This window comes from Lepisosteus oculatus, chromosome 14, assembly GCF_040954835.1.
Source record: "Lepisosteus oculatus isolate fLepOcu1 chromosome 14, fLepOcu1.hap2, whole genome shotgun sequence".
In the NCBI taxonomy this organism is placed as follows: Eukaryota; Metazoa; Chordata; class Actinopteri; order Semionotiformes; family Lepisosteidae; genus Lepisosteus; species Lepisosteus oculatus.
In genome coordinates this window covers 51719706-51746516 of record NC_090709.1, presented here as the reverse complement: position 1 = coordinate 51746516, position 26811 = coordinate 51719706, and the positions used below count along the sequence as shown (strand labels likewise).

Here is a 26811-nt window from a genome sequence, read left to right as displayed (position 1 = left end):
GAAAATATACATTCATTTCCTTGTATGTATCACCAGTGGGAAACTTGGCATTTTTGGATGAATTGCAATCTTTACTGCAAGGCCTTCAGACTGATATAGAAATGACTGGAGATTTAAATGACACATTTGATAAATCAGACAGGAACTGCATAACATCTAAAATGGCAAAACCCTCTAAAGTACTGAAAAATTTCCGGCACTTTCATAATAAATAAAATTTAATTTAAAGCATAAAATTTGCTTTAAAAAGAAAACCACAATTTTTACGATATCATATTTCAATATCGACGTTCAGATGAAGATTTTGAGGATTTGAATATCAATGGAGAGTACATTGATTTTGGGACAATGTTTGCATCTGAATAATCCTTCCTCCTGGAAAGAAGGAAAAAAAAGGTTTTGATTCTCAGTCTTCAGGATCCCCCAAAAAACGTGCAAATTTGTTTCCGATGTATTTTGGATAAAGATATAACTCTCATAGAAGATACATTTTATCAGTTGAATGCAGTCGATACTTTCGACTTTTTATATGATGATAGGACCTACATTTAGGGCTCAGTACTGATAACTCTGCTGCTATTGATGGAGTAGAAATATCTGGCAGTTTTTTTTTTCTGAGGCAAGAAGTCCTAGAACACCTCCTATAAAAATGTTAAGATTCAGAGCAAGAAATATTTTTCCACCTCACCTAATGCTATTGCATTAACGAGGCTGAAGTTGGCTTCTTATTCGCCAGCTGCTGCTTTGCTTTTTTCGTTCCATATTAAATGCTGCTGCTGTGATGTTATGTCGTCTTTCGCCTGTAGATGGCTCTCTACAGTCATTTTTAAAAATACTTATCCGGATGTATTACTGTATATTTCCTCATTAAAGGGGAATATGTAAGGAGAGACTGTCCAAATTGCATTTTTGTATGAAACACATTTCAGAAACACAACTCACAATAAAACAAACTGGCATGTTATACCACGAGTAAATAAGACAAAGGCAAAACGTAAATTCACTTGCACTTTCTGCATATTTTCCACGGCCTTGCCTTCTGATCATAAAAAGACTCAAACTCTTGCATTTTACAAGAAATTTTAATATAGCAGTTTTAAATGGGACATTTAGAACATGGTATATGAGACTATATGGTTAACTGAGGATGAGCAGAGGGTGATCGAACCTACCTCCTGGTTATAAAAATGTCTAAAAATTCTGACACAGATGTGTGAGAGACAATGGAAAAGACTATCAAAATCCTGAACTTCAGGACATTGTACTGTACCGTTTTTTAAATACAACCCTCTGAACATGGCATGAGAGAATACATTGTCAAATGGTAAATGCAATGTTTGCTATATTTCTAGGGCCCTCCCTCCTGATTTTAAAATCGTCTCATATTTCTGACATCAAGGTGTGAGACACAATATAACAGACTGTCAAAATCCTGAACTTCAGGACATTTTATGATACCATTTTAAAAATATGACCCTCTGAGCATGGCATGTGAGAAAATGGCATGTGAGAATGCATTGGGAAAAGATGAATGCAATTTCTGCTGAATTGCTATGGCCCTCCCTCCTGATTACAAACTCGTCTCACAATTCTGACACTGAGGTGTGAGACACAATGTAACAGACACTATTAAATTGTGAAGTACAAGAGATTATACTGTTACATTTTTTTTAATATTGACCCTCTGGCATGTGAGGACTAAAAATAGCACACATTCTGCGAATTTGCTTTGTCCCTCCTTCCTCGTTACCAAAACATCTTAGTATACCGACACTAAGGTAAATGTCTCTAAATCCAGAAGTTAAGTTGTCAAAGTATATCGGAGTCAACCGATACTGATCAGGTTCTGCTGATGCTGAGCCCGCAGCCTTCACCATAAGGTCCAATTCCCCAAGCCTGCTGACCTTATATGTCCAGCCCTTTGCAGTATAGAATGAAAAAAACTCCAATAGATATCGGCCACTGTTGGCGATTTTCCTTTAAGATGGAGTGTATCACTTTCACTGAGACCGAGAAGTGTTAGCAGTACATGAGTCTTTGTGGCTCGGTTGTTAACCAAAAGGGTGGTGGTTTGAGACCTCCCTGGGACGCTATGAGCCTTTTAATGAACACACCCTCTTCACTTCATTTCTCCATGGCCGGTCTTGTACCGCAATCAAATACAGAGCCCGTAGGGGGCAGTAAGCCCGCATATATAGCTCACTGTGTATATAATGAAGAAGCGGAGGTTAGTTTCTCATCTGCATGTTGCAGAGCCTTACGCAACTCATACCAACAGTTGGGGTTTGATCCCTGCACGGGCTATTAGTTGAAAGACCATTGTAAATGACGTGTAACAGATTTATCCAGCTGGCTTTTATGTTTCATACTAAATTGCTATCTTGAAACCAAAATAATTAGAAATATGGAACACAACCGTTGTTCCCCATGAAGGAAAGCTGTTTTACACTGACGTCACTCCTTTTTATTTAATCCAGATTTTAAAAACAACTCCGACCTATCAAAGGAAAATGTTACACAAAAGTTGGAAAGCACACTCTGAATCCATCTGTATATTTGATTTCCGCAATCCGTTCAAGGCTGCCTATGTTAATCGTAAGTGTATAGATGAAACATTTAATATATTGTTCAGTTTAAATCAAAATGCTTAATTACTACAAGAGAGAAGTATAGTATGGAGGATGCGACAAATGTGTGATTTCTTGGAAGAAAACTACTTTTCTTTGCGTTCGAAATTAATTCGAAACAATTGACACACAAACCCTTTGTCTTTTTTAAAGAGATTATATCTTTAAACAGACAAATGTATAAAATGTGTTTTTTTTTACCTACAGATTTTGGACAGGGGCGATGTATTACTAGTAGAGGCTGCTGACTAACACTGTACTGTCTGGAGATCAGCTCCATTTGCAATAAAAAAACGTGCGTAACAAAGCTGGAGAGCAGCTGAACTTGTGCTCAGTAGTCAGTATGGTGCTGAGGGTTCAATACTGTCGTTGTTGTATTACCACGAGCTGCACAGGCTCTGAATCAGACCATTTCAATTAGTCTGGTCAGTGCAGGACAAGTTAATGTAGAATTATTGCTTTGTCTGTCTCTTGTTTGTATATAAATGGATGTCTCTGATAACTTAATGTTAGTTTTTATTTTAGTTTTACGATGTAGGTCATGCGTTGATATATGACATGTCTCATTCCTGATTCAGCTCATGTTCCATAGGAGAGAAGAGATTCCTCCTGTTTCTCGTACAACCATATCAGAACAGAAGCCCATGTCACCCAGCTCTGATTCAAGATCGAGTTGCATCTTCAACATTTTGTTTTTGTTTCTGATCATAATTTTCTTTAGTTATGATCAATATTGAACTTTTTCTAAGTAAAACAAAACTAATCAAACATGCAGGCAGATTTTTGAAAAGTATTAGGAGTTGATAGGGCGCTCCTTCGGAATAGTCGTCAGAAAATGTGAGAAAAAGAAAAGTTACGTAAACTCTCACACAGAGCATTAAAGACTGGAATCTGATCATAAAAAAACTAGCTGTCTCCCCGTCGGTAATCAAACCCCGGTTTCCCGCGTGACAGGCTGGGACACAAACAACTTTACTAACTAGGAGCGCTTGCTAGCTATTAGGAGGCATTTACTCTTAAATATGTTACTGTTTTGGGTTTCGACTTTAATTTTCCCGATACCAGTTTTTTACAAAAGTAAAGGCACATGGCACATGTGTGGCACATCACATCCGAGTTTAGTGACAACAACCTCAGAGATTGTAAGCTGGGTAGTTTCAGATCACTTTTTTTTAAAGGTTCAAGCAAACCCGAATACCTTTGTGTAATCGTTTTTCATAAAGTGTAATTGTATTATAGCATGTGCCCTTAATGATTTTCTTGATACGTTATATGTGCTCTTGTTTGTATTGTATGTAGTTTTGTTGTTCAAATAAAACGTAAAAGACACAACTTTCCGGATGAGGCTGCTGTAAAAATAAAATGACATCAAGGGTGCTGTCCGCAGAGGTCTGAAACCTGCTCCACAGAAGATCTTTATCCAGAGGTGTTAAAGAAGTCGAGATCTCGCCATGAGAGGGGAAGCATCTCAGAAAAAGCAGGTGCAGTCGGTTCCACGGTCATAACGCCACTAAGTCGGGCGACAAGAGCAAAACCCACCCGGCTTCCTCCGGGCAAGTAATGAGACAAAGAGACAGCGCACAGTGGGTAGCGTGGCCGAGCGGTCTAAGGCGCTGGATTAAGGCTCCAATCTCTTCGGGGGCGTGGGTTCAAATCCCACCGCTGCCAGGTGCTTCTGTCGAGACCCCCTTTCAGCTGGCTTCAGACGAAGGGAGCTGCTTTTTGGCAGTCTCTCGAGAAACTAAGCAAAGTGTTTAAAGATACTTTCTCAGCTTGACATCAAGGCACAAAACAAAAACCTTCTTGCGTCCTCTCAACCCAAAAGCGCTTTGCCACTTTTTGCGTTATGCAGGGAACGATGTCTGCCCAGATCACTTTTGTGTCAATGCAAATCGTAGTGTGCCCTGCGTTTTAATTTTGGCTGTGCTGGCGTGCTGCTTCTGTCTGTGAAACTTGAATGTTCTGCTTCTTCACACCAAATCGTCGGCGGGGATTGAGCTTGTTAAATCTTTGAGCATAGCGCTCCTTTGGAAGTACTTTGTCCAAGTTCAAAAGCAATCGTGGGATTTACTTCATGCGTGCAAAAAGCATGCCTCGCACGACAGATTTAAATGGGGAATGGAGCCTGCTTCTTGCTGTTTTTCCTGTGGTTGCAGTTACAAAGTTGATCGTGCTTTCACATTCTGTTAACAGTATTCACTGGCTGAGCTTTATCAGTTGGTTCGTAAAGGAATCTCTGCTTCGGTTCCAGAAAAGTCATCTGTAGTGTGTTTTTTTCCGTGCCCATGGCAGTCTTTTAAAGCTGGTAGTAATGGCGGCGAAGTTAATTTTTTATCCTCTTTAAAAGAATAAGGACGGGTTGGGGCGAGCTCCATTTACCACTCTTTCAGCTAACCGCCGAACTCGCGAACTGATTACACTGCAGAGCCACAGGCGCCTCGCTTTTCTCCATTCTCTGGGTTAGGGTGAAAAAAAACTTTGGTGGTATTAGTTGGCCTGCTGGGAGTACCTCTTCTTCACTGATAAGCAAGATTTGTGTTTCATCTTTCGCAAGCTGTATAGATTTCTTTCAAAACAAGTTGTTCCAGAAAGGAAACGAACACTTGCATTCACCTGAATTAAAAGGCATGGGATTTGCCCATAAGGATAAATTCTGTACAGTAAGACAGGAAGAAAGGCACCGCTGGGAATCGGACCCAGGATCTCCTGTTTACTAGACAGGCGCTTTAGCCAACTAAGCCACGGCGCCGGCAAAGTGCTGTCCTTTGACAGCCACTTGGACACGTCTCAACTGCTCTGAGACATCTGCGTTCGGTGTGCACCGAGCCTGCTCGCCTTGCAAGTTGCCTCATTTACATGCGATAGTTCCACCACTAAGAGAAAGGATGAGAAATGGCTTTTATCTGTCACTTTTCATGTCAGAGGATCTCAATCTGCTTTCCCTGTACAAGAGGATGTCCAACTCATGTAGCTAAAGACGTAGACGACAGTGCTCCACTGAAATCTTGATCTCACAACCCTCGGCATGACTCCGCTGTGTTCTGCTTTAGACAAAGGGGGGAAAAGACTTCTTTCATCACACGTTTTGCACTGTTTACGGTGTTTGCAGTGCTCTTTCTTAAATGAAAACCAGGAATCGGCACCATATGAGGTGAGACTAGATAATATTGGAACAAGTAGCCTCGCCATTCCATGCGTGACGTGAGCAAAGTGTAATTCCTGTCTTTATAGTGTGCTTGTTAGAGACATAGCTGGCACCCAGAGCGCTTTAAATCCGGGAGTCAGCAGCCCAAGACAAGAGAGTTTCCTTCGTCTATGTTTTTTGCGTGAAGGGGGAAACCATGCGTGTGCTGCAAACGATCTTAGTATCGAAGTGCCGTCCCACATAACCGATCCGAACAATCTGCTTTACAGAGGAGCACTGCCGGAGCTTATCGTTGGCAAACTGAAGACCAGGCTGACCTCTTCTGTGACTCTTGAACACTGAGTCTCAAGGTTGTGAATTCAAGCTCCACGCTGGCGGGAAATTCCATAGGTAATGATCACATTTTCTTGCATGCTTCTGTAGGGTTTGGGCATTTACTTGGACAATTATTAATTGTAGCAGTAAATCACAAAATTGATTCTTTTGATGGCTTTAGAATCCAACCATGCAATATAACTCAAACAACGCACACACACAGGTACTAATACACGAGGATACATTTATTAATACATAGAATATGCATATAAACAGATCTTATCGAGAGGGTTATCAGAATACAAAAGATATATATTCAGTGAGTTACAAAGAGTTACATATATCAAGAGGACATACATTCAGTATATCATTCATTTAGACCGTTTCGTAATTGAACTTGGTTATAACTTCTACATTAGATACTCAAAACAAGTACATAACTCTTCTTGGGATAACAATTGAATTCTCGAGCAGTAATGCAGTGAAGTTGAATACTCATCCAATCTCTGGGGATTCAGATCTCCTGTGGGCACAAAGAAACAGTTGCAGGCTGTTGCTGTCCAATCTGCGCTCTCTGGCTCGGTGCCAGGCTGTGCTGTGCGGCTTGTGACGGTGCGCTGCTGATGCTCTCTGAATACTGGCTAGTTAGTTTTGGCTGAAACTAGCGAAGTTTGTGCACAGGAGAAAAGATGACTGTGAGTCCCAGCAGGTCAGGAAGAAGACCAGTTCGTTCCTGATGAAGCGCTAGTTCTGAATAGTAATTCAGCTGTCCACAGTTCTGACCTTTTCACCAGGCCTGCTGCTGGTGCTAACCTCGGGTGGATCCTCTGGTTACTCTCTGGCAACCTCCGCTCTCGACTCTTAGAACAAAGGAAAGTTCTGGCACTCGGACACACTGGCCGTTCCGTGGTTGTCCGGGCTGAGTCTCAGGATGGTCAGGAGGCGCGCTGCGAGAATGTCCTGCCCTTGGGAGCCTTCTGCTCCTGGGCCGTCCTGCCCTGGAATTCTCCTTTGAATTCCCTTTAGAAAAGTCCACAGAATTCTACACTTAAGGCTCTCTGTGTTGCCTGTTTTTACCTGGAAGAACTTCAGCTCGTTGATTGGCTGAAAGTTCCATGGGCATCAGAGTCCCACGTGGGTTACTCGGCCCTACCAGTCCCTGATTGGTTGATCAAGGTGAGATATGAGTCACTTACTCCTGACACTTAGGAATGCAATCCAGATGTCCATCTGGCACTCCCTAGACAGATAGGCGCCAATGGATGCCTATTGATCATGATAGCCAGGCTTAGCTAAGTGCACCCCCCTTTGGGAGCTGTCCCTTATCAAAAGAAAACATCTTTAAATCAGCCTGCATGAATAGTTTCTCTGTGGCTGCACCACAGAGATGAACAGAGAGATGAGGCCTCATTTGGGAAAGCACTGAAACACTTAATTCTGTCTTATTAACAAGCATTGCCGCTACACTGGGATAGGACATTCCACACTGGAGTATTATTATTGAGAGACAGGATCACTGTCTGTTCCCCAGGCTGGGGCAGGAGATCCCACACTGTATCATTATTATTGAGAGACAGGCTCACTGTCTCTTCCTAAGGCTGGGAAAGGAGGTCTCACGCTGTATTATTATTATTATTGAGAGACAGGTTCACCGTCTGTTCCTCAGGCTGGGACAGGAGATCACACACTGTATTATTATTTCTGAGAGACAGGCTCACTGTCTGTTCTTCAGGCTGGGGCAGGAAATCTCATTGTATTATTATTTTTGAGAGACAAGCTCACTGTTCCTCAGGCTGGAACAGGAGATGACACACTGTATTATTATTATTGAGAGACAGCCTCAGTGCCCCCCAGGCTGGGTCAGGAGATCACACACTGATCTATTATTATTGAGAGACAAGCACACTTTTTGTTCCTCAGACTGGGACAGGACATCCCACACTGGATTATTATTATTGAGAGACAGGATCACTGTCTGTTCCTCAGGCTAAGAAAGGAGCTCACGCACTGGATTATTATTATTGAGAGATAGGTTTACTCTCTGTTCCCCAGGCTGGGACAGGAGATCACACACTGTATTATTAATATTGAGAGGCAGGCTCACTGTCTCTTCCTCAGGCTGGGACAGGAGGTAACACACTGTATTATTATTATTATTACTGAGATACAGGCTCACTGTCTGTTCCTCAGACTGGGACACGAGATCACACACTGTATTTTTATTATTGAGAGACAAGCTCACTTTTCCTCAGGCTGGGACTGGAGATCACACACTGTTCTATTATTAGTGAGAGACATGCTCACTGTTTGTTCCCCAGACTGGGACAGGACATTCCACACTGGATTATTATTATTGAGAGATAGGTTTACTGTCTGTTCCCCAGGCTGGGACAGGAGATCACACACTGTATTATTATTATTGAGAGACAGGTTCACTGTCTGTTCCTCAGGCTGGGACAGGAGATCACACACTGTATTATTATTATTGAGAGACAAGCTCACTGTTCCTCAGGCTGGGACAGGAGGTCACACACTGTATTATTATTATTATTGAGAGACAGGCTCGCTGTCTGTTCCTCAGGCTGGGACAGGAGATCACACACTGTACTATTATTATTGAGAGACAGGCTCAGTGTTCCCCAGGCTGGGACAGGAGATCACACACTTTATTATTATTATTGAGAGACAGGCTCACTGTTTGTTCCTCAGGCTGGGACTGGAGATCACACACTGTTCTATTATTATTGAGAAACAGGCTCGCTGTTTGCTCCTCAGGCTGGGACAGGAGATCACACACTGTATTATTATTATTGAGAGACAGGGTCACTGTCTGTTCTTCAGGCTGGGATAGGAGATCACGCACTGTATTATTATAATTGAGTGACAGGCTCGGTGTCTGTCCCTCATGCTGGGAGAGGAGATCACACACTGTATTATTATTATTGAGAGACAGGTTCGGTGTCTGCTCCTCAGGCTGGGACAGGAGATCACACACTGTTGTAGTGTGCTCTCACGAGGCACCAGTTCTGTAGGGGTTTGTGCATTTACTGGGACAATTATTAATTGTGGCAGTTAATCACAAAATTGATTCTTTTAATGGTCTCAGAATCCAACCATGCGAGATAACTCAAACAACGCACACACAGGTACTAATACACGAGGATACATTCATTAATATATATAATATGCATGTAAACCAAACAGATCTTATCGTAAGGGTTATCAGAATACAAAAGATATATATTCATTCAGTTACAAAGAGTTACACATATCAAGAGGACATACGTTCGGTATATCATTCATTTAGACCGTTTCGTAATTTAACTTGGTTACAACTTCTGCATTAGATACTCAAAACAAGTACATAACTCTTAGGAATTACATTGATATCAACTGGTTGGGATAACAATAGAATTCTGGAGCAGTAATGCAGTGAAGTTGAATACTCTTCCGATCTCTGGGGATTCAGATCTCCTGCGGGCACAAAGAAACAGTTGCAGGCTTGTTGCTGTCCAATCCACACTCTCTGGCTCCGTGCCAGGCTTTGCTGTGCGGCTTGTGACGGTGCGCTGCTGATGCTCTCTGAATACTGGCTAGTTAGTTTTGGCTGAAACTAGCGAAGTTTGTGCACAGGAGAAAAGATGACTGTGAGTCCCAGCAGGTCAGGAAGAAGACCAGTTCGTTCCTGATGAAGCGCTAGTTCTGAATAGTAATTCAGCTGTCCACAGTTCTGACCTTTTCACCAGGCCTGCTGCTGGTGCTAACCTCGGGTGGATCCTCTGGTTACTCTCTGGCAACCTCCGCTCTCGACTCTTAGAACAAAGGAAAGTTCTGGCACTTGGACACACTGGCCGTTCCGTGGTGGTCCAGGCTGAGTCTCAGGATGGTCAGGAGGCGCGCTGCGAGAATGTTCTGCCCTTGGGAGCCTTTCTGCTCCTGGGCCGTCCCGCCCTGGAATTATCTCACAGCCCTGGAATTCTCCTTTGAATTCCCTTTAGAATAGTCTTGGAGCTCTGTGTTGCCTGTTTTTACCTGGAGGAACTTCAGCTCGTTCATTGGATGAAAGTTTCATGGGCATCAGAGACCCACGTGGGTTACTCTGCCCTACCAGTCCCTGATTGGTTGATCAAGGTGAGATATGAGTCACTTACTCCTGACACTTAGGAATGCAGTCCAGATGTCCATCTGGCACTCCCTAGACAGATAGGCGCCAATGGATGCCCATTGATCATGATAGCCAGGCTAAGCTAAATGCATCCCCATTTGGGAGCTGTCCCTTATCAAAAGAAAACATCTTTAAATCAGCCTGCCTGAATAGCTTCTCTGTGGCTGCACCACAGAGATGAAGAGAGAGATGGGGCCTCATTTGGGAAAGCACAGCAACACTTAATTCTGTCTTATTAACAAGCATTGCCGCTACAATTAGTAGAAAGAAAGATACAATGTTTTGAAAATGTAATATGTTTTAAAGGATTAAAGGGAAAATAAATACTTTATATACGCAAACTAATTCAACTGAGCTCCTCTAAACAATATCGCCTGAAGAATTGCCAAAGCACAGTGTATCAATTTGGGTGACACTGGGGGAAAAGGATCACAACATTCTACACATTCTCACAATATTACACGCACGGAAACCAATATTTACCACTAGGATAGAATGCAGCATAGAACAGTTGGATAGAAGGTTAGTGTAACTCTATAGTGCATCACAGAGGTCAGTCTCTTCCCCCTCATTATGCAGGCTGACTTCACTGTCCTCCAGCGATAGTCAGCTGTAATCACTGATGCAGACATGATGTTAATACTCTGACAGCATCTTGGCTGATTTGGTTAAAGTGTTTTCCTATTAAACAGGAGATTCTGCGCTCAAATCCCAGCAGTGTCTTTCTTCCTGTCTTGTCTTACAAAATGTATCACTATGGATGATTACATGCAGCTTGATTTTGTTTAATGCAAGTTTTCATTCCCTTTCTGATGGCTCTCTAAAGTAATTTTTAAAAGTACTAATCGGGATGGATTACTGTACATATCCTCAGTAAAGGGGAATATATAAGTAGTGACTATCCAAATTGCATTTTTGTGTGAAACACATTTCAGAAAATCGAAAACCAATTTTCAAAACTCACAATAACAAGACAAAGGCAAAACATAAGTTCACTTTCACTTTATGCATATTTACCACAACCTTGCCTTCTGATCATAAAAAGTCTTAATTTTAATATAGCAGTTTTAAATGGGACATTCAGAACATGGCATATGAGAATATATGGTTAACCGAGGATGAGCAAAGGATGATCGCACTTTCTGCTTATTGCTATGAACCTACCCCTGGTTATAAAAATATCTCAAAATTCTGACACTGAGGTGTGAGACACAATGTAACAGGCTCTCATAATCCCGAAATACAAGAAATTTTACTGTAGCGTTTTATAAATTTGACCCTGTGAACATTGCATGTCCCTCCTTACTCATTACCAAAACATCTCAATGTCCCGGCACTATGTACATTTGTAATTACAACACTTCACTGTTTCATTTATGAGTTGTGACATTGTGAACATGGCATGTTAAAGTATATAGAAAATCTAGATCAGAACAGGCTAAATGCAATTCCTAGTGATTTATCATTTTCTTACTTTCTAAATGAAAAAAAAATATTTTTCAGTGATTATGACACTTCAGTATGACATAAAATATGCTTCAATGACAGAATAAATAATAATAATAAATAATCATGGAAAAAATACCCAAAGTGGACATTCATAGTTGTGATTATAGAATGTTAGATATCGGGTGGGTAGCTGCGTCAGCATGCGTAGGCTGCAAAGGAACAAGTAAAGGACTATTCCAGCTGAAAAGAGAAGAAAAGAATCACAATGTTTCGGCTGTGGAGCCTTCTTCAGGTGTCCGAAAGACAGGGCAGTAAGCAAAGATAATTTTCTTTTTATCTTTGCTGAATGCAGTTTATCGCTGATGACATCAAAGACATTAAGGACATTAAGGAGTTTTTACGGCTAACAGCTCCACATCAACTTCCTTTCATAACTTTCATAACTAACCTCATCAGATCCTTCAACTCTTTTCTTGGGTGAATATGGTTTTCTGGGGAGTTGCGATGTTGGGCATACAGTAACTGGACATTTCCCGGTGATTCTGACACATGTTAAGCACTCGCATTTCCTGCAAATATTAAAATGGTAAAGGTTTCGCTGAGAAATCCAATCGACCTTTGCGAAGACAATGTTTACATCGCAACAGAAACCCGTCCTTTGGTGGACTCAAACCACCGACTTTTCAGTTAACAACCGAATGCGCCACACAGACGGAATGGTGGATTCGTGTCTCACATCACAACTTTCCGGTTAAAAAAAATATTTTTTTGCCAGCTGGCAATATTTCTTCTGCACTAATAATCAAGAATTGAATTTAATTTCTCGCAAGCTGTGTGAATTTCTTGAAATACAAGTTTTCCAGAAAGGAAATGAATACATGCATTTAATGAAATCAAGCCCTTTGTGATAGTCCGAAATGGTACGTTATGTACCACAAGATAGGAAAAAAAACATGATTGGGATTTTAAGCTACTGTACGTGACCTATGGTACCAGACCGGGGTAAAGTTAGCTTGAAGTTCGAAAACGATTTTGGCACGCCTGTAGCGTTTACACGAAACCTCTTAGAATCGCGAGAATACTTGCTTTGTGCATAAAATACATTGTGAATGCTTTCTCAGCCTTTACTTTTTCGTTTATATTACATTTTTTTGGACCAAGCACGAATATTCTTTTGTCCATATCTTCGCAACGGAAGCACAGAACGCCTTCAAACCAAATGCATTTTAAAGACCACGACGTGGATATTTCCACAGCCTCTACATCAAAGTATCAGTGAGCTAATTATCTTTTTTTAAACCTCCGGTTTTTCATCGATGAGTAATTACGCACTAACTGGAACCCGGGGGACCGCTGTATACACAAGTTCACAACGCGAGAAATACTGTTCAATACGGCTTCATGCGAAAAACCCGTATATGACCATAGGAAGCATAACTGTGCAGTCTCCAATTACCCAGACTGTAAGCACGGGAATAAAGCTTTGTCTGAATTCTGAAACCCTTCCTTTACGTCCTGTTTTCATTCAGGTAAGAGTCAACTATATGCAAAATACTACTGAGAGCAAGAAGATTAAAATATTCTTTACTCAGCAGCTTATTAAACACAGCTCCCATGATGTTCAAACCGATTTTTTACACAGAACACTGACACAGCTTTGCGTTCTGAATCTCTTTTTCTCGTGTGTTTATTTAATGTGGCACAATGTACTGGGATAGGGGTGGGTATTCTGTTCACAAACCAATAGCATTTAAACCACAGCACCCACAATGCTGCAAGTAAGTGTTTTGCACACTAAGCAGAGAGCGATGTCTTCCTCGTTAGTATAGTGGCAAGTATCCCCACCTGTCACCCGGGAGACCAGGGTTCATCAGGACATGCATTGAAGTGAAAGCAGGATGCGCTGCGACATCCACTGTGCAGACCCGCCACACTAAGAGGTGAGTGGGTCTGTTCGATCACAGCGCTAGGCGAATCCCTAAACAGTGTGCGTGGCAACAAACGAAACGGGCCTGTTTCCGCCCGGTTTCGATCCGGGGAAATCGGGCCCAGTAGTGGCGGGATCTGTACAGTGCATGTCGCAGCGCTTCAATGTGCTTCCTGATGTCCTACCCCGAGTGCAGAAAAGACAGCATCCACAGCAACAACAGCTCAGGTCTCTGCACAGGAGCTAAGCTGCCCTCATCTCCTCTGCTCTGCGGCTCCTGCGGAGTGGAGTCCTGCCTGGAGCCGTGTTTGCAGGCTGCGGCTCCCCGCGCCCTGTCTGTGCGTCGTGTCCAAGAGCTCCTGGGAGGAAGAGAGAGCCCTCCCACTCGGGGGCTTTTCCACGGTCTGTGTGAGGAGGGGCGGGTGTGTCCAGTAGCTTATCGAGCGGAAGCCTGGGGCGGCGGAGAGCTGTGATCGTGCAGACCTTGAGGTGTCACCTCTTTGTCTGCTTTCCCGCCCCCCCTCCGCCCAAACTCTGCTCCAAAGTAGCCCGGCAACCCCTCACACCTGCACTTGTCACAACCTAAGGTGCGGTCATGAGACACCCATGGGGTGTCGTTCTGTTCTTGCTAATTGTTTCCTGCCCGTCGCAGGCAGGAGTCCATGCGAGGAAGATGCGCTGGACAGAGCTCAGAGGGCGCAGCTGGGTGGCTTTCCTTCTGAGTGACGTTCCTGCAACACTCTCCCGCTACTCTTGGTGCGCTCATGCCACAACACAGGAAGGCTGGAGCAGGTGGCTGTGGGCTTTGCGCACCGCTGAAATAGCTCAGTTGGGAGAGCGTTAGACTGAAGATCTAAAGATCCCGGGTTTCGGTATTTTGTTTCATCGCGCCCTTTGTTCCTCTCTCCAGCGCCCCCTGCCTAAAGTGACGCGTCCCTTTCTCAGCCCGAAACGCAAGCGAGACACCAGCAGCGGTCCGTTCAGGTTTCCGTAGTGTAGCGGCTATCACGTTCGCCTAACACGCGAAAAGTCCCCGGTTCGAGACCGGGTGGAAACAGCCTCGTTTTGCACGCTCCTGTACTTCACAGAGGTCTTGAGCGACCGGTCATTTGTTCCGGTGCCTTCGTGCACTCTTCTACCAAACGCACGTTCCTTCTGTACGCGGAGCCGATCATTTGCAATTGGGCTGTGCCGACAGACCAGGACGAGCTCTGTCGGCTCAAAAGCAGCGCAGGACCTGCAAGAACAACAGAAAGATTAGCATCCAGCGGGGGCCTCTTAGTGAGCCCAAGAGCTCATCAAGAATCGGCTCCAGCAACAGGGCTGGGCGCATTGTTCCATTCTCCGCCCACTCTCGGTGTAAACAAGTCCCTCCTGGTCTCTGCTTGAAATGCACTTTCCTGCGTTTGCTTTGGTGTAACTGGCTTCCCCTGCATGGGCGAATGTGAAGAAGATCCTTAGTAAGTCATTAAAGAAAACCGAGAAGAGGTCGGAGTGGCCTCTGTCGTTCATCGACGATCCAGTCGGGCAGTACTCCTCTGTAAAGCGCCGTTCGTTCACATCGATTGGCTTTTTTTTTGCCTTCATTCGTGCGAGTAGTAAAAGCAGACGCCCCTATTCTGCCGTGACCCGGATTCGAACCGGGGTTGTTGCGGCCACAACGCAAAGTACTGACCACTATACGATCACAGCGAGTTACCGAGACACACGTGGCAGGGTGGAAAGGGCTGTGCTCTCTTCGTGTGACATAATTCGGAAAAGTCCTGACGTTGCATTTCAACTGAGCCCCAGTATACATCGACCCTTCGACACTCTGAGTGACAACTCTCTTGCGTGTTTTCTCATATTTATGTAGTTTGCTTGCATGATGCCGGGAACAGCATGGTTGTTCGCTGCCATATAGTCTAGCTGTTAGGGTTCCTGGTTTTCACCCAGGCGGTTCCACTAGGTTTTGCCTCCTGCTTTCCAAAAGATCAGCACCGTGTATGAAAGAGCCGCATTAAAACTACTCGAACGTGCAAAACGTGCGAGAAGAGGGGGCGCTTGTTTCAAACCGAAACTTCTCGCGTGTGAGACGAGCTGATCATCGCTGTGGGAGGGTTACTCTGGTAGACAGGGCTGACCTTCGGCAATAGGATTTATAGTCTCCTAGATGATATTTGCACTTTCTGGAGAGGCGATTTTCTCCACTTCAGTAGCCCGATTTCGTCGATTGCGTGGAGAGGGCTGTAGAATGTGGCGCCACCTTTCCTGCTCCGTCCATGACAGGCGTGCTGGTCTCTGGAGAGAGAGCACGGTCCATCAGCGCACTCCAATAAAGGCACTGGAAGCAGCTGAATCGCATTGGCGAAGCTCAGCACTGGGCCGCTGGGCACGTCTTACCACCGTTTCCGTAGTGTAGTGGTTATCACGTTCGCCTCACACGCGAAAGGTCCCCGGTTCGAAACCGGGCAGAAACAGATATCTTTTGTCGCCAGGCACAAAAGGGGATTGGGGATTCGCCTAGCGCTGTGATCGAACAGACCAACTGGACCCACCTCTTAGTGTGGCGGGATCTGCACAGTGCATGTCACAGCGCATCCTGCTTTCACTTCAAGGCGCGTCCTGATGTACCCCAGTCTCCCGCGTGACAGGTGGGGACAGGTGACAGGTCCTATACTAACGAGGAAGACATCGCTCTCTCCGACCCCCGGCATCGTGTCCCGACCCACCGTGCTGGAAGCCGACGCGTGCTGTGATTCCTTTACGGAGCAGAAATGACAACCGAGGAGCCGAGAGATCATTTCAGCATTTCGCGTCTGAACGGAAAACACAAACGACCAACTCGGAATGACTTGCCTTTGACGCTTCTCAAAGCGTTCTTTGTGCATCGAACAGACCCACTCACCTCTTAGTGTGGCGGGATCTGCACAGTGCATGTCACAGCGCTTCCTGCTTTCACTTCAATGTGCTTCCTGATGTCGAGTCGTGTGCCGTGCGGAGGCTCTGAAAGGTAGAGCAATGAAAAGGTGCACGACGCTGTGAAAGAAAACAGAGAAGTGAAAGGCAGTCATTTCTCTAAGGAGGTGAAAGAAAAGCTACTCCCCGTCGGGGAATCGAACCCCGGTCTCCCGCGTGACAGGCGGGGATACTTGCCACTATACTAACGAGGAAGATATCACGCTCTCCAACCCCCGGCATCGTGTCCCCAACCAGCATGCTGGAAGCCGACGCGTGCTGTGATCCCTTTACGGAGCAGAAATGACAACCGAGGAGCCGAGAGATCATTTCAGCATTTCGCGTCTGAACGGAAAACACAAACGACCAACTCGGAATGACTTGCCTTTGACGCTTTTCAAAGCGTTTTGTGCACGACGACTGCGCCGCCTAGCAGATACAAATGGGTTGTACAACTTTGAACTTGCAAATGGAAGAGGGCTAAGCCCCCTCTCTTTTAGCCCAGGTTCGATCTGTCTCCCAGAATCACCAGGGCGCGCACAGACACCCGTGCCGTTGAAGTGCTCTGCTTCATTTCTAAGGGCAACTCAACATTCACTCCTACCCCGAGTGCAGAAAAGACAGCATCCACAGCAACAACAGCTCAGGTCTCTGCACAGGAGCTAAGCTGCCCTCATCTCCTCTGCTCTGCGGCTCCTGCGGAGTGGAGTCCCGCCTGGAGCCGTGTTTGCAGGCGGCGGCTCCCCGCGCCCTGTCTGTGCGTCCTGTCCAAGAGCTCCTGGGAGGAAGAGAGAGCCCTCCCACTCGGGGGCTTTTCCACGGTCTGTGTGAGGAGGGGCGGGTGTGTCCAGTAGCTTATCGAGCGGAAGCCTGGGGCGGCGGAGAGCTGTGATCGTGCAGACCTTGAGGTGTCACCTCTTTGTCTGCCCCCCTCCCCCCAAGCTCTGCTCCAAAGTAGCCCGGCAACCCCTCACACCTGCACGTGTCACAACCTAAGGTGCGGTCATGAGACACCCATGGGGTGTCGTTCTGTTCTTGCTAATTGTTTCCTGCCCGTCGCAGGCAGGAGTCCATGCGAGGAAGATGCGCTGGACAGAGCTCAGAGGGCGCAGCTGGGTGGCTTTCCTTCTGAGTGACGTTCCTGCAACACTCTCCCGCTACTCTTGGTGCGCTCATGTCACAACACAGGAAGGCTGGAGCAGGTGGCTGTGGGGTTTGCGCACTGCCGAAATAGCTCAGTTGGGAGAGCGTTAGACTGAAGATCTAAAGGTTCCTGGTTCGATCCCGGGTTTCGGCATTTTGTTTCATCGCGCCCTTTGTTCCTCTCTCCGGCGCCACCTGCCTAAAGTGACGCGTCCCTTTCTCAGCCCGAAACGCAAGCGAGACACCAGCAGTGATCCCTGCAGGTTTCCGTAGTGTAGCGGCTATCACGTGCGCCTAACACGGGCAAGGTCCCCGGTTCGAGACCGGGTGGAAACAGCCTCGTTTTGCACGCTCCTGTACTTCACAGAGGTCTTGAGCGACCGCTCATTTGTTCCCAATGTATTTCCGGTGCCTTCGTGCACTCTTGTACCAAACGCACGTTCCTTCTGTACGCGGAGCCGATCATTTGCAATTGGGCTGTGCCGACAGACCAGGACGAGCTCTGTCGGCTCAAAAGCAGCGCAGGACCTGCAAGAACAACAGAAAGATTAGCATCCAGCGGGGGCCTCTTAGTGAGCCCAAGAGCTCATCAAGAATCGGCTCCAGCAACAGGGCTGGGCGCATTGTTCCATTCTCCGCCCACTCTCGGTGTAAACAAGTCCCTCCTGGTCTCTGCTTGAAATGCACTTTCCTGCATTTGCTTTGGTGTAACTGGCTTCCCCTGCATGGGCGAATGTGAAGAAGATCCTTAGTAAGTCATTAAAGAAAACCGAGAAGAGGTCGGAGTGGCCTCTGTCGTTCATCAACGATCCAGTCAGGCAGTACTCCTCTGTAAAGCGCCGTTCGTTCACATCGATTGGCTTTTTTTTTGCCTTCATTCGTGCGAGTAGTAAAAGCAGACGCCCCTATTCTGCCGTGACCCGGATTCGAACCGGGGTTGTTGCGGCCACAACGCAAAGTACTGACCACTATACGATCACAGCGAGTTACCGAGACACACGCGGCAGGGCGGAAAGGGCTGTGCTCTCTTCGTGTGACATAATTCGGAAAAGTCCTGACGTTGCATTTCAACTGAGGCCCAGTATACATCGACCTTTCGACACTCTGAGTGACAACTCTCTTGCGTGTTTTCTCATATTTATGTAGTTTGCTTGCATGATGCCGGGAACAGCATGGTTGTTCGCTGCCATATAGTCTAGCTGTTAGGGTTCCTGGTTTTCACCCAGGCGGTTCGACTCGGTTTTGCCTCCTGCTTTCCAAAAGATCAGCACCGTGTACGAAAGAGCCGCATTAAAACTACTCGAACGTGCAAAACGTGCGAGAAGAGGGGGCGCTTGTTTCCAACTGAAACTTCTCGCGTGTGAGACGAGCTGATCATCGCTGTGGGAGGGTTACTCTGGTAGACAGGGCTGACCTTCGGCAATAGGATTTATAGTCTCCAAGATGATATTTGCACTTTCTGGAGAGGCGATTTTCTCCACTTCAGTAGCCCGATTTCGTCGATTGCGTGGAGAGGGCTGTAGAATGTGGCGCCGCCTTTCCTGCTCCGTCCATGACAGGCGTGCTGGTCTCTGGAGAGAGAGCACGGTCCATCAGCGCACTCCAATAAAGGCACTGGAAGCAGCTGAATCGCATTGGCGAAGCTCAGCGCTGGGCCGCTGGGCACGTCTTACCACCTTTTCCGTAGTGTAGTGGTTATCACGTTCGCCTCACACGCGAAAGGTCCCCGGTTCGAAACCGGGCGGAAACAGACATCTTTTGTCGCCAGGCAGAAAAGGGGATTGGGGATTCGCCTAGCGCTGTGATCGAACAGACCCACTGGACCCACCTCTTAGTGTGGCGGGATCTGCACAGTGCATGTCACAGCGCATCCTGCTTTCACTTCAAGGCGCGTCCTGATGTACCCCAGTCTCCCGCGTGACAGGTGGGGACAGGTGACAGGTCCTATACTAACGAGGAAGACATCGCTCTCTCCGACCCCCGGCATCGTGTCCCGACCCACCGTGCTGGAAGCCGACGCGTGCTGTGATTCCTTTACGGAGCAGAAATGACAACCGAGGAGCCGAGAGATCATTTCAGCATTTCGCGTCTGAACGGAAAACACAAACGACCAACTCGGAATGACTTGCTTTTGACGCTTCTCAAAGCGTTCTTTGTGCATCGAACAGACCCACTCACCTCTTAGTGTGGCGGGATCTGCACAGTGCATTTCGCAGCGCTTCCTGCTTTCACTTCAATGTGCTTCCTGATGTCGAGTCGTGTGCCGTGCGGAGGCTCTGAAAGGGGGAGCAATGAAAAGGTGCACGACGCTGTGAAAGAAAACAGAGAAGTGAAAGGCAGTCATTTCTCTAAGGAGGTGAAAGAAAAGCTACTCCCCGTCGGGGAATCGAACCCCGGTCTCCCGCGTGACAGGCGGGGATACTTGCCACTATACTAACGAGGAAGACATCACTCTCTCCAACCCCCGGCATCGTGTCCCGACCCAGCATGCTGGAAGCCGACGCGTGCTGTGATCCCTTTACGGAGCAGAAATGACAACCGAGGAGCCGAGAGATCATTTCAGCATTTCGCGTCTGAACGGAAAACACAAACGACCAACTCGGAATTACTTGCCTTTGACGCTTTTCAAAGTGTTCTTTGTGCACGACGACTGCGCCGCCTAGCAGATACAAATGGGTTGTACAACTTTGAACTAGCAAATGGAAGAGGGCTAAGCCCCCTCTCTTTTAGCCCAGGTTCGATCTGTCTCCCAGAATCACCAGGGCGCACACACACACACACACCCGTGCCGTTGAAGTGCTCTGCTTCATTTCTAAGGGCAACTCAATTCACTCCTACCCCGAGTGCAGAAAAGACAGCATCCACAGCAACAACAGCTCAGGTCTCTGCACAGGAGCTAAGCTGCCCTCATCTCCTCTGCTCTGCGGCTCCTGCGGAGTGGAGTCCCGCCTGGAGCCGTGTTTGCAGGCGGCAGCTCCCCGCGCCCTGTCTGTGCGTCCTGTCCAAGAGCTCCTGGGAGGAAGAGAGAGCCCTCCCACTCGGGGGCTTTTCCACGGTCTGTGTGAGGAGGGGCGGGTGTGTCCAGTAGCTTATCGAGCGGAAGCCTGGGGCGGCGGAGAGCTGTGATCGTGCAGACCTTGAGGTGTCACCTCTTTGTCTGCTTTCCCGCCCCCCCTCCGCCCAAACTCTGCTCCAAAGTAGCCCTGCAACCCCTCACACCTGCACTTGTCACAACCTAAGGTGCGGTCATGAGACACCCATGGGGTGTCGTTCTGTTCTTGCTAATTGTTTCCTGCCCGTCGCAGGCAGGAGTCCATGCGAGGAAGATGCGCTGGACAGAGCTCAGAAGGCGCAGCTGGGTGGCTTTCCTTCTGAGTGACGTTCCTGCAACACTCTCCCGCTACTCTTGGTGCGCTCATGCCACAACACAGGAAGGCTGGAGCAGGTGGCTGTGGGCTTTGCGCACTGCTGAAATAGCTCAGCTGGGAGAGCGTTAGACTGAAGATCTAAAGATCCCGGGTTTCGGTATTTTGTTTCATCGTGCCCTTTGTTCCTCTCTCCAGCGCCCCCTACCTAAAGTGACGCGTCCCTTTCTCAGCCCGAAACGCAAGCGAGACACCAGCAGCGGTCCCTGCAGGTTTCCGTAGTGTAGCGGCTATCACGTTCGCCTAACACGCGAAAGGTCCCCGGTCCGAGACCGGGCGGAAACAGCCTCGTTTTGCACGCTCCTGTACTTCACAGAGGTCTTGAGCGACAGCTCATTTGTTCCCAATGTATTTCCGGTGCCTTCGTGCACTCTTGTACCAAACGCACGTTCCTTTTGTACGCGGAGCCGATCATTTGCAATTGGGCTGTGTCGACAGACCAGGACGAGCTCTGTCAGCTCAAAAGCAGCGCAGGACCTGCAAGAACAACAGAAAGATTAGGATCCAGCGGGGGCCTCTTAGTGAGCCCAAGAGCTCATCAAGAATCGGCTCCAGCAACAGGGCTGGGCGCATTGTTCCATTCTCCGCCCACTCTCGGTGTAAACAAGTCCCTCCTGGTCTCTGCTTGAAATGCACTTTCCTGCGTTTGCTTTGGTGTAACTGGCTTCCCCTGCATGGGCGAATGTGAAGAAGATCCTTAGTAAGTCATTGAAGAAAACCGAGAAGAGGTCGGAGTGGCCTCTGTCGTTCATCAACGATCCAGTCAGGCAGTACTCCTCTGTAAAGCGCCGTTCGTTCACATCGATTGGCTTTTTTTTTGCCTTCATTCGTGCGAGTAGTAAAAGCAGACGCCCCTATTCTGCCGTGACCCGGATTCGAACCGGGGTTGTTGCGGCCACAACGCAAAGTACTGACCACTATACGATCACAGCGAGTTACCGAGACACACGCAGCAGGGCGGAAAGGGCTGTGCTCTCTTCGTGTGACATAATTCGGAAAAGTCCTGACGTTGCATTTCAACTGAGCCCCAGTATACATCGACCCTTCGACACTCTGAGTGACAACTCTCTTGCGTGTTAGTAGTATAAAGCGACACCTTTCGTCAAACTTTTGACAGGTACCACGCCCCCTTTTCCATCCAATGGTCGTCCGCGGTGTTTGGTTGTCCCGCCCCCCAGCCATCCAATGGCGTGTTGTTATTTGTGCATGTCCCGCCCCCTCAGGAGCCAATGGTGTGGTTCGGAACCCCCACCGGCCGGTCACCCCGGCACCTCGGGGTCCCAAAGCCCCCAGCCGGCGCATCCCTGGGTGTGTGCGAGTGTGTATTGGTTCGGAATGGGGAGCATGTCTGCCGCGGGGTTGAGTGCGCTCTATTATAACCCTAGGAAATTGGGCAGTTACGGCGGCGCAGGGGGTCTGTTGCGGGCCGCGAGATCCCGGGGTGTGCGCGGTGCCAGCTGTGGCCGGGTGGTCGAGTGGCTGTCCGGCCAGGCTGCTTATACGCTGCACAAGCCGGCGCGCGTACGTTTTAAGAGAAACAGGACGCTGGTGTCCGAAATGGACTGGCAGTGGCAGGCCGACTTGGTGGACATGAGAGAACACCACGCGTTCAACGACGGTTTCTGTTACATCTTAATGTGTATAGACATGCTGTCTAAATACGCTTGGGCCGTGCCGCTGAAAACCAAGACTGGTGGGGCCGTGACAGGCGCTTTCCGAAATATACTGCAAGAGGGGCGTGCTCCTTAAAAGCTACAAACGGACTAGGGTAAAGAATTTCTTAACAGGACCTTCCAAAATTTTCTCAAACGTGAGAATATTGAACATTTCAATACGGCCAGCGATGTGAAGGCTAGTGTGGTCGAGAGGTTTAACAGAACTATTAAAACAAAAATGTGGAGGTACCCGACACACAAAAACACCTTTCGTTATATCGACGTCCTTTCAGATCTTATTTACGCTTATAACCATAGTTACCACACGACTATTAAACGAACCCCGGCTTCTGTTACGCCGGACAACTCCCTTGAGGTGTGGAGAACGGTCTATGACGCGCACTTTAAGAGAAAACCGTCAAAGTTTTCATTTAATGTGGGTGATCGCGTGCGGGTGTCCAAAATAAAGGGAGTGTTTGAGAAGGGATATGAACAGACCTTCACAGATGAAATTTTCATTGTCAAAGAGCGGTCCGCGGCTCTGAGACCCTATTACAAACTGCAGGACTACGCAGGCGACAATATTAAGGGTTCCTTCTATGCCGAAGAGCTACAGAAGATAAACCCGGATGTTGAGAACGTCTACCGCATCCAAACGATTTTAGCAACCAGGGGTCGTGGCAAAAACAAACAGCTTTTGGTAAAGTGGCGTGGCTGGAGCGATAAATTCAATAGTTGGGTGAAGGCTTCTGAGGTCCGAGACATATAGAGGTGGTGAAAAATGAACCCCAATGGTTTCTATGTGACGCTGGCCAGTAATTCATCCTCAAAGATGTTTCCAAAGAACACTAACGCCTGCTTCACAGAGCATCTGGCAAAGGCGATTGACCTGGACGGGGGCTGGGAAGTGGGCCTGGTCGAACTACACTATCCGAATACACTAAACACTTTTGATGAAGACGAAGTTTTTCTGTTCATCAGCGAGGAGCTCAAGACTATCTGGACCTGTACCTTACCGAGAGGGTACTACGGCAACATCGAGCAGCTCTTGCATGAAATGAAACGGGCTGCTGAAAAATCCAAGTTATCGGCTGTAAGTCTTAAATACAACCCCATTAGCCGGTCGGTAAGGATTGTTAGTGATAAACGGTTTGTTATGCAGCTGCGTAATCGCCTAGCGCGGATGTTGGGTTTCAATTCGGGTGTAGCGGGTGTAAAATCACCGCACCCCGTCGATATGACTGGCGGATTTAACACCATGTATATATACACCGATATCATAGAACACCAGTTAGTAGGCGACGTCTACGCACCGCTTTTGCGTTGTGTGCCCTTCAGAGGCGTGGATGGTGAATTCGTCACAGTATTGTACGACAAACCCCATTACGTGCCGGTGAGCATCGACCATTTTAACAACATCACTATTGAAATAAAGACGGATCAAAACGAACACGTGTCATTTGCATTTGGAAAGGTCATCGTCAAGCTGCATTTCAGACCTGTGAAAGCGTCAAACATCTAAAAGGATGACGGTCATCAAGAGCTAGGGGATCCTTCTCTGTATACGCACTACTACAAACAACAGGCTGGTTATGGATTACCAGGATTTTCAGGGCTACCGGTTCAGTACGGCGCTGGTATCGGGGGTATTTTCAGAGCGCTATTTAGAAAAGCCGTGCCTTTTCTGAAACGCGGGTTTGAAATAGCTACAGTGCCTTGCGAAAGTATTCGGCCCCCTTGAACTTTTCAACCTTTTGCCTCATTTCAGGCTTCAAACATAAAGATATAAATTTTTTATTTTATGTGAAGAATCACCAACAAGTGGGACACAATTGTGAAGTGGAACGAAATCTATTGGATTTTTGAAACTTTTTTAACTAATAAAAAAATGAAAAGTGGGGCGTGCAAAATTATTCGGCCCCTTTACTTTCAGTGCAGCAAACTCACTCCAGAAGTTCAGCGAGGATTTCTGAATGATCCAATGTTGTCCTAAATGACTGATGGTGATAAATAGAATCCACCTGTGTATAATCAAGTCTCTGTATAAATGCACCTGCTCTGTGATAGTCTCAAGGTTCTGTTGAAAGCTCAGAGAGCATCATTAAGACCAAGGAACACACCAGGCAGGTCCGTAATACTGTTGTGGAGAAGTTTAAAGCCGGATTTGGATACAAAAAGATTTCCCAAGCTTCAAACATCCCAAGGAGCACTGTGCAAGCGATCATCTTGAAATGGAAGGAGTATCAGACCACTGCAAATCTACCAAGACCTGGCCGTCCCTCTAAACTTTCAGCTCAGACAAGAAGAAGACTGATCAGAGATGCAGCCAAGAGGCCCATGATCACTCTGGATGAACTGCAGAGAACTACAGCTGAGGTGGGAGAGTCTGTCCATAGGACAACAATCAGTCTTACACTGCACAAATCTGGCCTTTATGGAAGAGTGGCAAGAAGAAAGCCATTTCTCAAAGATATCCATAAAAAGTCTCGTCTAAAGTTTGCCACAAGCCACCTGGGAGACACCCCAAACATGTGGAAGAAGGTGCTCTGGTCAGATGAAACCAAAATCGAACTTTTTGGCCACAATGCAAAACGATATGTTTGGCGTAAAAGCAACACAGCTCATCACCCTCAACACACCATCCCCACTGTCAAACATGGTGGTGGCAGCATCATGGTTTGGGCCTGCTTTTCTTCAGCAGGGACAGGGAAGATGGTTAAAATTGAGGGGAAGATGGATGCAGCCAAATACAGGACCATTCTGGATGAAAACCTGTTGGAGTCTGCAAAAGACCTGAAACTGGGACGGAGATTTATCTTCCAACAAGACAATGATCCCAAACATACAGCAAAATCTACAAAGCAATGGTTCACAAATAAACGTATCCAGGTGTTTGAATGGCCAAGTCAAAGTCCAGACCTGAATCCAATCGAGAATCTGTGGAAAGAGCTGAAAACTGCTGTTCACAAACGCTCTCCATCCAACCTCACTGAGCTCGAGCTGTTTTGCAAGGAAGAATGGGCAAGAATTTCAGTCTCTCGATGTGCAAAACTGATAGAGACATACCCCAAGCGACTTGCAGCTGTAATCGCAGCAAAAGGTGGCTCTACAAAGTATTAACGCAAGGGGGCCGAATAATTTTGCACGCCCCACTTTTCATTTTTTTATTAGTTAAAAAAGTTTCAAAAATCCAATAGATTTCGTTCCACTTCACAATTGTGTCCCACTTGTTGGTGATTCTTCACATAAAATAAAAAAAATTATATCTTTATGTTTGAAGCCTGAAATGTGGCAAAAGGTTGAAAAGTTCAAGGGGGCCGAATACTTTCGCAAGGCACTGTAAGCCGCACATGGCATCGGCAGCTAAAAACATCGCCAAAGACGTGGTCGGCAACGTTACAAGCGCGGTCATGTCTAAGGTGGCTGCACATCAGCAGGAAGGTTCGGGTCTAGCATACATCCGCAGGGGTGTCAGTAGAAAAAGACAGACGTCATCATCCCACCGTCGGGGGCCGCCGAAACCTGATAAAAGAACGGCTAAGCGCAGACAGGCAACTCATAGAAGCTTCAGGTCGACCAAGAAGAGCGTGACACACCGCAATCAACGCGACACGAAACGAGACATATTTTAAACATGGCTTTTGTTCACGGCGGGTCTGCAGAATGCGCCAAGTCGGAGCTGGACATATTTCAATTAGCACCTACCCAAACAAGCGTCGAGAAAAGCTTTTACATAGAAGTTCCACCCCTCACGGCCCTCACGGAAAACGCACCTCTGGAGTTCTACGTCGCAGGCAACGGTGAAGATTATTTAGATTTAAACAACACGCTGCTCTATTTGACCTGTAAAATAACGGAAGCAGACGGTCGGGACATTGATGCGGCAGCCCGTGTGAGCCTGGTGAACTACCCCATCGCTGCCATCTTCAGCCAGGTTGACATCACCGTAGGAGACCGATTGATCAGCCAGAGCAACAACTGCTATCCTTACAGAGCCTTTATAGAGTCGGTCCTGAACTACAG

General features: G+C 46.9%; 12 non-coding genes across 12 annotated transcripts; 6 read left to right on the top strand and 6 right to left on the bottom strand.

The window, feature by feature from the left end:
* Window positions 1-4213: 4213 nt before the first annotated feature.
* trnal-aag (transfer RNA leucine (anticodon AAG)) lies at window positions 4214-4295 on the top strand. Its single transcript has one exon. It is a non-coding gene; the product is annotated as a tRNA-Leu (tRNA).
* A 1007-nt stretch (window positions 4296-5302) lies between these two features.
* trnat-agu (transfer RNA threonine (anticodon AGU)) lies at window positions 5303-5376 on the bottom strand. The gene has a single exon. It is a non-coding gene; the product is annotated as a tRNA-Thr (tRNA).
* Window positions 5377-14612: 9236 nt separating this feature from the next.
* trnav-aac (transfer RNA valine (anticodon AAC)) lies at window positions 14613-14685 on the top strand. Its single transcript has one exon. It is a non-coding gene; the product is annotated as a tRNA-Val (tRNA).
* A 563-nt stretch (window positions 14686-15248) lies between these two features.
* trnah-gug (transfer RNA histidin (anticodon GUG)) lies at window positions 15249-15320 on the bottom strand. Its single transcript has one exon. It is a non-coding gene; the product is annotated as a tRNA-His (tRNA).
* A 694-nt stretch (window positions 15321-16014) lies between these two features.
* Window positions 16015-16087, top strand: trnav-cac (transfer RNA valine (anticodon CAC)). Its single transcript has one exon. It is a non-coding gene; the product is annotated as a tRNA-Val (tRNA).
* Window positions 16088-16708: 621 nt separating this feature from the next.
* Window positions 16709-16780, bottom strand: trnad-guc (transfer RNA aspartic acid (anticodon GUC)). Its single transcript has one exon. It is a non-coding gene; the product is annotated as a tRNA-Asp (tRNA).
* A 1009-nt stretch (window positions 16781-17789) lies between these two features.
* Window positions 17790-17862, top strand: trnaf-gaa (transfer RNA phenylalanine (anticodon GAA)). Its single transcript has one exon. It is a non-coding gene; the product is annotated as a tRNA-Phe (tRNA).
* A 757-nt stretch (window positions 17863-18619) lies between these two features.
* trnah-gug (transfer RNA histidin (anticodon GUG)) lies at window positions 18620-18691 on the bottom strand. The gene has a single exon. It is a non-coding gene; the product is annotated as a tRNA-His (tRNA).
* Window positions 18692-19385: 694 nt separating this feature from the next.
* trnav-cac (transfer RNA valine (anticodon CAC)) lies at window positions 19386-19458 on the top strand. Its single transcript has one exon. It is a non-coding gene; the product is annotated as a tRNA-Val (tRNA).
* A 621-nt stretch (window positions 19459-20079) lies between these two features.
* On the bottom strand, window positions 20080-20151 carry trnad-guc (transfer RNA aspartic acid (anticodon GUC)). Its single transcript has one exon. It is a non-coding gene; the product is annotated as a tRNA-Asp (tRNA).
* Window positions 20152-21345: 1194 nt separating this feature from the next.
* Window positions 21346-21418, top strand: trnav-aac (transfer RNA valine (anticodon AAC)). The gene has a single exon. It is a non-coding gene; the product is annotated as a tRNA-Val (tRNA).
* Window positions 21419-21993: 575 nt separating this feature from the next.
* Window positions 21994-22065, bottom strand: trnah-gug (transfer RNA histidin (anticodon GUG)). Its single transcript has one exon. It is a non-coding gene; the product is annotated as a tRNA-His (tRNA).
* Window positions 22066-26811: the final 4746 nt, after the last annotated feature.